Source organism: Leopardus geoffroyi, chromosome B4 (genome assembly GCF_018350155.1).
Source record: "Leopardus geoffroyi isolate Oge1 chromosome B4, O.geoffroyi_Oge1_pat1.0, whole genome shotgun sequence".
NCBI lineage: Eukaryota > Metazoa > Chordata > Mammalia > Carnivora > Felidae > Leopardus > Leopardus geoffroyi.
In genome coordinates this window covers 72,684,545-72,691,766 of record NC_059341.1, presented here as the reverse complement: position 1 = coordinate 72,691,766, position 7,222 = coordinate 72,684,545, and positions in this window count along the sequence as shown.

The following is a 7,222-nucleotide window of genomic DNA, read 5'->3' as shown; positions in this document are numbered from 1 at the left end:
TTAAGTCTTAGTTAAGGCTTCTACAAATCTATCAGATTTCAACTCATTATGGGCACATATTTAAGGTTCTATGTATTTATCTTTTTGTCCAAAGTCTGTGATGACATTTTTTTCTGTAAACTTAATATTTACACATATGCCACCAAAGGAAGGATAGATAAAAGATTTGGCACTTTGGTATCAACATAAAAGAGGTGATAGTCTATGCTTTAAATATGTGCGGCAGACCATTAGAAGAAAGGTGGGTGGCCAGATCTGGGACAACAAAGGCAGATGATAAAGTGAAGGGAGATGGGACCCAGAAGATGAAGCTGAAACAAAAGTTGGAACAGAAGAACTTATTGGAGAATGGTTTTAAAATAATATGAAAAGGGATGTTTATTAATTTCTTATTGCAGTTGTAACAAATGACCACAAAAACAGTAGCTTAAAACAACACAAATTTGTTACCTTATTGTTCTAGAGATTTGAAGTCAGACAGGAGTCTCACTGGGCTAATGTCAAGAGGTCAGCAGGACTGTGTTCCCTTCTGGAGGTTCCGGGGTAGAAACCATTTCTTTACCTCTTCCAACTTCTGGGGGTCATCTGCATTTCTTGGCTTGTAGATCCCTTTTTCTATCTTCAAAGCCAGCAACGGCAGATCCCACCCTTCTTAGAGGTTAGAAAGCCTCTGGTTTTCTGACAACTGCAAGGAAGAGTCTTCTCTTTTAAGAGAAAATTGGATTGGGCTCACTGGAATATCCAGGATGATCTTCCCATCTCAAGGTCAGTAACCTTAATCACATCTGTATGTAAAATAACAGAATCAAGGAGCCTAGGAATTAGAACATGGTCATCTTTGGAGGGCCACTGTTCTGCCTACCTCTGTAAATTAACATTTGTCACCTAAAGTGTCTGTTAAAATTAAATAACATAAGTTTATGAAAGTACCTAATAAAATGTAACTGGCAAAGAAGAAATTGAATAAATGTAGTTAATAGTGAAGACAACAATTCAATAACTGGATTAACTGTGAAGGTGTGGCCAAAAGTTAGCAGCACCAAGGAGACCTAGAAATGAAGGTAACATTTACTTTCAAAAGCTGCCTCCTATTTGTATTTTCTGCTGCAGAAGTCACCTAGGCATGGTAATCAGGAGCTGTCACATTTGGGACACTATAAGGAGAAAACTTGGCTGGAGTGGAAAGTGGAGTTAAAGAGAAGCACAGACTCTGATATTCAGGAGACTTTAGGAATTCATTTAGACACCAGTATACACAGTTATATTTCACAATAGAGAAAACTGAGGTTCAAAAAGCCTAAGTAACTGCCTCAAGGTCACCAGGTTGGTAAGGGTGAGCAGGAACCCAAACTCAAGGCTTTTTGGGGCACCCGGGTGGCTCAGTCAGTTAAGCGTCTGACTTCAGCTCAGGTCATGATCTCGCAGTTTGTGGGTTTGAACTCTGTGTTGGGTTCTGTGCTGACAGCTCAGAGGCTGGAGCCTGCTTCAGATTTTGTGTCTCCCTCTCTCTCTGCCCTCCCCCACTTGTGCTCTCTCTCTCTCAAAAATAAATAAACATTAAAAAATTAAAAAAAAAAACCTCAAGGCTTTTTTCCCCTTGATAATTTCTGGAATCAGTATCTTTTGAAAAACTAGTGATTTTAGTCACTCTAAAACCTATTCCTTAGGGTCAGCATGTGGTGATCCTCTCAAACTAGCCATCTGAAAACAGGCATGGTACTTTATTTAGAAATGCAGTAAGTCCATTGTCCCACTTTAGAAGACTGGAATGTTTGGGGCATCTGGGTGGCTCAGTTGGTTAAGCATCCGACTTGAGCTCAGGTCATGATCTTGCAGTTCCTGAGTTCCAGTCCCGTATCAGGCTCTGTGCTGACAGCTCAGTGTCTAAAGCCTGCTTTGGTTTCTGTGTCTCCCTCTCTCTCTGTCCCTCCCTCACTCACTTGTTCTCTCTCTCTCTCAAAAATAAATAAACATTAAAAAAAATTCTTTTAAAAATGATTTTAGAAGTCTGGAATGTTTAAAAGATTATTCTATTCTATTTTAGAAAAATGTGTCTATTGTATTCACTGGATGCATGACGCTAATTCCTCAAGAACTAGCAAGAATATAGATAGTATGAAAAATTAACTGTATCTGGCAGTTTTCTTTTGCATAATTAAGGTAAACTTTATTAATTCTTTCTCTGCTAAAATAAAAACCCAATATATTTTTGCAGAAAGTTGCGAAAACTAAGACCACTAAGACATACAAAAATGGAGACATTTAGTTATTAAACATCAGACCTTTCATAAAAGGAAATGTGCTGTATTAGGGTTCCCTAGTGAAAAATAACCAATAGAAAAAATGGATAGCTAGACAGCTAGCTAGCTAGCTAGCTAGCTAGCTAGATAGATAGATGTAAGTGAATTATAATAGGAATTGACTCATGCATTATGGGGCTGAGAAGTCTTATTATCTGCTGTGTACAAGCTGTAGAACCAGGAAAGCCAATGGTGTAATTCAGCGTAGTCCAGGGGCCCAAGAGCCAGGAGCACTGATGGCCAAGGACTGGAGAAGATGGATGTCAGGTCCCACAGAGAGCAGATTCACCTTTTTTCCATCTTTTTGTTCTATCCAGGCCCTGAAAGGATTGAATGATGCCCATTGGCATTGGTGAAATAGTCTACTTTACTCAATTCTACTGATTCAAATGCTAATCTCCTCTGGACACACCCTTCCAAACACTCAGAAACAATGTTTACAGGCTATCTGAGCATCCCTTAACACAGTCAAGCTGACACACAAAATTAACTATCACACATGCAAAATACAATTTAACTTTATTATAAACAAAGCCCAAATCCCTCTCTCATTTCCCCCTTAGAGTGCACTCTGGTATTTGAACACTTCTCACCATCCTGCCAATGCTGTTCTCCTCTAAACCACCCTCACCTCTCCCTGGATTCCCACAGTCTATTATGCACACAGCCAGGGTGTGGCCTTTCAAACGCAAGTCAGGCCCTGGCACTCCTCTCCTTAAAGCCCTCCAGTGGTCTCCTTATGACAAAGTCTTTAGCCCTGATTGTGAGCCTCTCTGAGCTCATCATCTACCACTCTCCACCTCACCCAGAGCTCCAGCCTCACCCTTTCTTAAGCATGCCAAGCACACTTCTGGATCAGGGGCCTCCACTTGCCATTTCTTCTGCCTAGATCACCCTTCCCCCAGATACCTGTGAGATTCACTCTTCTCCTTGCTGCATGTCTCACCCTTTCTACCTGTTGACTCCTCAGTAATCCCTTCCCTGACCACCCTCAATCAAATCACACTTCCTCATTTCCTTTAAAAAAAAAATTTTTTTTAATGTTTATTTATTTTTGAGCAGGGGGAGGGGCAGAGAGAGAGGGAGACACAGAATCCGTAGCAGGCTCCGGCTCTGAGCTGTCCGTGCAGAGCCCTACTCGGGGCTCACACTCACAGACCGCGAGATCATGACCTAGCCCGACGCTCAACCCACTGAACCACCCAGGTGCCCCTACACTTCCCCATTTCCTATACAATATTTCCCCAGCTCCTTAACTCGCCTTTCCCCACTCCATAGCAACCATCACCACCTAATGTTCTATTTATTTGCACAATGATTTGCTAATTGTCTGCTCCCTCCCCCACCCCCTCCCCCTACTGCTTGAAGAATATATTCTCTATGAGGGCAGAGACTTACTTAGTTTTGTTTCTTGCTGTACGCCCAGTGCCTAGAGCAGTGCCTGGTATAGGTGCTCAGCCTACTATTAGGTCTATTAGGTGCTCAACAAAGATTTGCTGAATAAAGGAATATTATTATTTCTGAAAATAAAATTAATATTTATTATAGGAAATAGAAAAAAAAAAAAGAGAAATGCACAAAGACAGAACATGCATCCCCAAAGAGATATCTACTGTTAGCATTTTACTGGATTTCTTCCACGTTTTTCTAAGAATATATATTTTTCTTTTTGTGCAATCAAGATTATTCCTAATATAAAGTTTATATCCAGCTTTTCAAAAAAAAATTTTTTTTAACGTTTATTTATTTTTGAGACAGAGAGAGACAGAACATGAACAGGGAAGGGTCAGAGAGAGGGAGACACAGAATCTGAAACAGGCTCCAGGCTCTGAGCGGTCAGCCCAGAGCCCGACGCGGGGCTTGGATTCACGGACCGTGAGATCATGACCTGAGCCGAAGTCGGGCGCTTAACCAACCAAGCCACCCAGGCGCCCCGTATATCCAGCTTTTTGATAAAGTATATTGTGAGTACTTTCACATCATGCATGGTTTTTGGTTTGTTATTTTCCCTGATATGTTATAAAAATTGGGGTTCTGTTTTGTTTCCCAATTTTCATACAACCTAATAAAATAATAATTGTATATGCTTATTTTTATCTAAAGGTATGCAGTGATAGATACCATTTAAAGAAATTTAACATTAAAATAGAAATTCTGTTCATACTGCATTAAATACTTAAAGTATTTTTAAAAAGTTCATGTGGTCAATATAATTTCCTAGAGGAATGATTTTCTAGATGAAGCTTACTGTGTTGACATATCAATATTTCAGGTGCCAGGACTACGGAGTTCGTGTTAGGACACTTTAAAATTGCTTTATATTCAGTCCATGGGTTGTTGAATAGCAACTTGCTTTTGGTTACCTAGAAAAATGTATGTCATTAAAATACTCTTTATACGCCACCCTGGGAACATATCCCATGCATAATGTATTCATAAAGAGTCCATTTTATTTACAGCTTGTCACATAATATGGTATAAGGAAACACAGTTCTGATGCACTTCAACTGAATTATGCTTCTCTTTTTGACAGAGTGGGGAAATATATTTGTAAGAATGAATAAACACACCTTGAACGGCCTATTTTTTGAGAAGGAGGTAGAGAGAAGCACATTAACATTATTCTATTATTAAAACATCTATAGCTATAGACATTTTGGACATTTAATAGCTGTTTGTTTTTTAAATTGGGTGCCTGAAATACTTTATGTCAAAACTTGATGACATGAACTCTAGAAAACAGTAAACTCCTAAAAAAAGATTTTTCAGAGTTGCAGTTTTGTAATGTAGATATGGGGGGAAAATCTGTTGTTGCCTTTTCTGGAATTGATGTCTAATTCAAAATATTCAAAGGTTAGTTTTTGTAATTGACTGGCGTGGCAAATTCTCTCTTTCACATATGGAAAGAGACAGTGCTTGTTTTTATAGGACGGAATGCACCAGTAGAGCATTTGAACATTTTTCACAGCAATATTGACAAACATCTAAATATATTAAATTTTTCTCCTCAAAGAATTCATTAATTTGAAAATCAATAAGAACATAAAAGGTAGACAGCTAAACTGAGACCATAGCAGAAATGAGAGGTACTCTACAATACTTTGAGATGAATGTTGGCGTCCATCTGTTATGTCACATTTGGGTCCAACAAGGTCTAAACTCCAGTGTAATATCTGGGTGGACTATTTATTATTTATTAGCCCTTGCAATTCTTAGGCCACTAATTAATTCCTGCACCATTCACCTCCCATCTTAGTATCCTGGAATTATATGCTCCTGGTCATTAGCGGTCCCAGAGGAGAAAAACAGATGGATCAGTGGAAACCCACCATTATTACAGGAATAAAAAAAAAAAGAAGAAGAAAGGAAAAACCCACATGCAAAACTCCAAGCAGATGCTCTGCCATAAATAGATTAGATAAAAGCCACCATAGTTAATAACTAATATGTAGTTATTGTGCATTAACTACACTCTTCACTAGAGGATGAATAGTCATTTCTGTGGCGTTTCTGGATTTTTCCTTAATAGGGAATATTAACTAACAGAAACTAACTAATGGAATCAATTGATCCTATTTCTATGGCCATATTCTCTATGAAGATTCTTAGTGCTGGTTCAGTGTCTTCAGGCAGTAACTCTAGCCCTCATGTCCTCTTATAAAAATAATTCAGCCTTAACTATCTTGTCTTTTGAGAGCTGTTAGGGAGAAGGAATAATCTGAGACAGGTGGGATATTTGTGGGATGAGGGCTGGGGAAAATTGATTCTAAAGAGGCCTAAGCTTAAAATCTAAGCAAAGGGTGGAACAGTTTAAATCCAGGCTGAAGTAAGTATCCAAGGGGCTAATGCAAAAACAGATGGATCGGGGCAAACTTTGGGGTGGCAAGATGAGGTGGGATTAGAATCATTAAACAGGGAACCATCTGTGCCTGATATTGGGATGTTTAACAGGTGGAGCCTAGGTACATGGATCGATAGGAGGCAAGGAGCCTGGCAGAGGTTAGTTAGGTAGGTTGGCCCCTCCCACTACATTTCCTGATTCTGGCCCCTTGGGAACAAAAAACTACCAGACATGCAGATGAAAGTTCCATTTAGACATATCAGCCATAGCTGATGGGAGGTTAAATAGATAGGCTACCATCTGATGTTCATGAGAACAATTAAAAATCTATATCGAAAGTACAAAAGACAGCAGTTTTAGGAGCAGTAGCCTTTCCTGGGGCATCTCATATTTTACCAGGTCTGGTTCTTATTAGTCTGGAGTCTTGATAGATGTTGACAGAGTTGCCAGATTATATTAAAGGTAGCTGGGGACAGACCTGAATGATACCACCCAGAGTGTCAGAGATTCCAACTGTATTAGGTTAAGGAAAAAATAACAAAAAAACAAGGACACCTTCCCTTTACTGACCTTGTCCTAGTTTTGAAGCACTGTGTATGCTAAACATGTTACATTTTCCAGGTAAGAAAACTGAGGTTTAGAGAGACTAAATATATTACTCACTTACCATATCAAGCTAGTAAAAAATGGAGCTGGTATGTGAATCCATAGTTGTCTGGTCCCAAAGCCTGTATATATTCTATTCTTTCCTAATTCTGACCTACAACTTTTCTCCTTGAGGGGCAACATCTTTGGACATGTGTGAAAAACTATAAATGTCTAGGTAGGAAGGTCCTTCTCTACGAAGCACGCCGGGCATCAGTGACCCCAAAGCGTCTTTATCTAGCTCCAAATACTTGGGGCCCACCCCCACATTCATTGGGGGTCTCTTTTAGCCTCTGGGTCCGGTGCTGGTTGGTGTTTAGAATGTAAACTTCATCACACAGCTGGGCCGTTTCCTTCCACTGCCCCTAGAGGGCAGCCTGCAGTAACGATCCCCCTGAGCCCTCTAGTGGTCACTAGGAGGCTCCAACACTCCCTC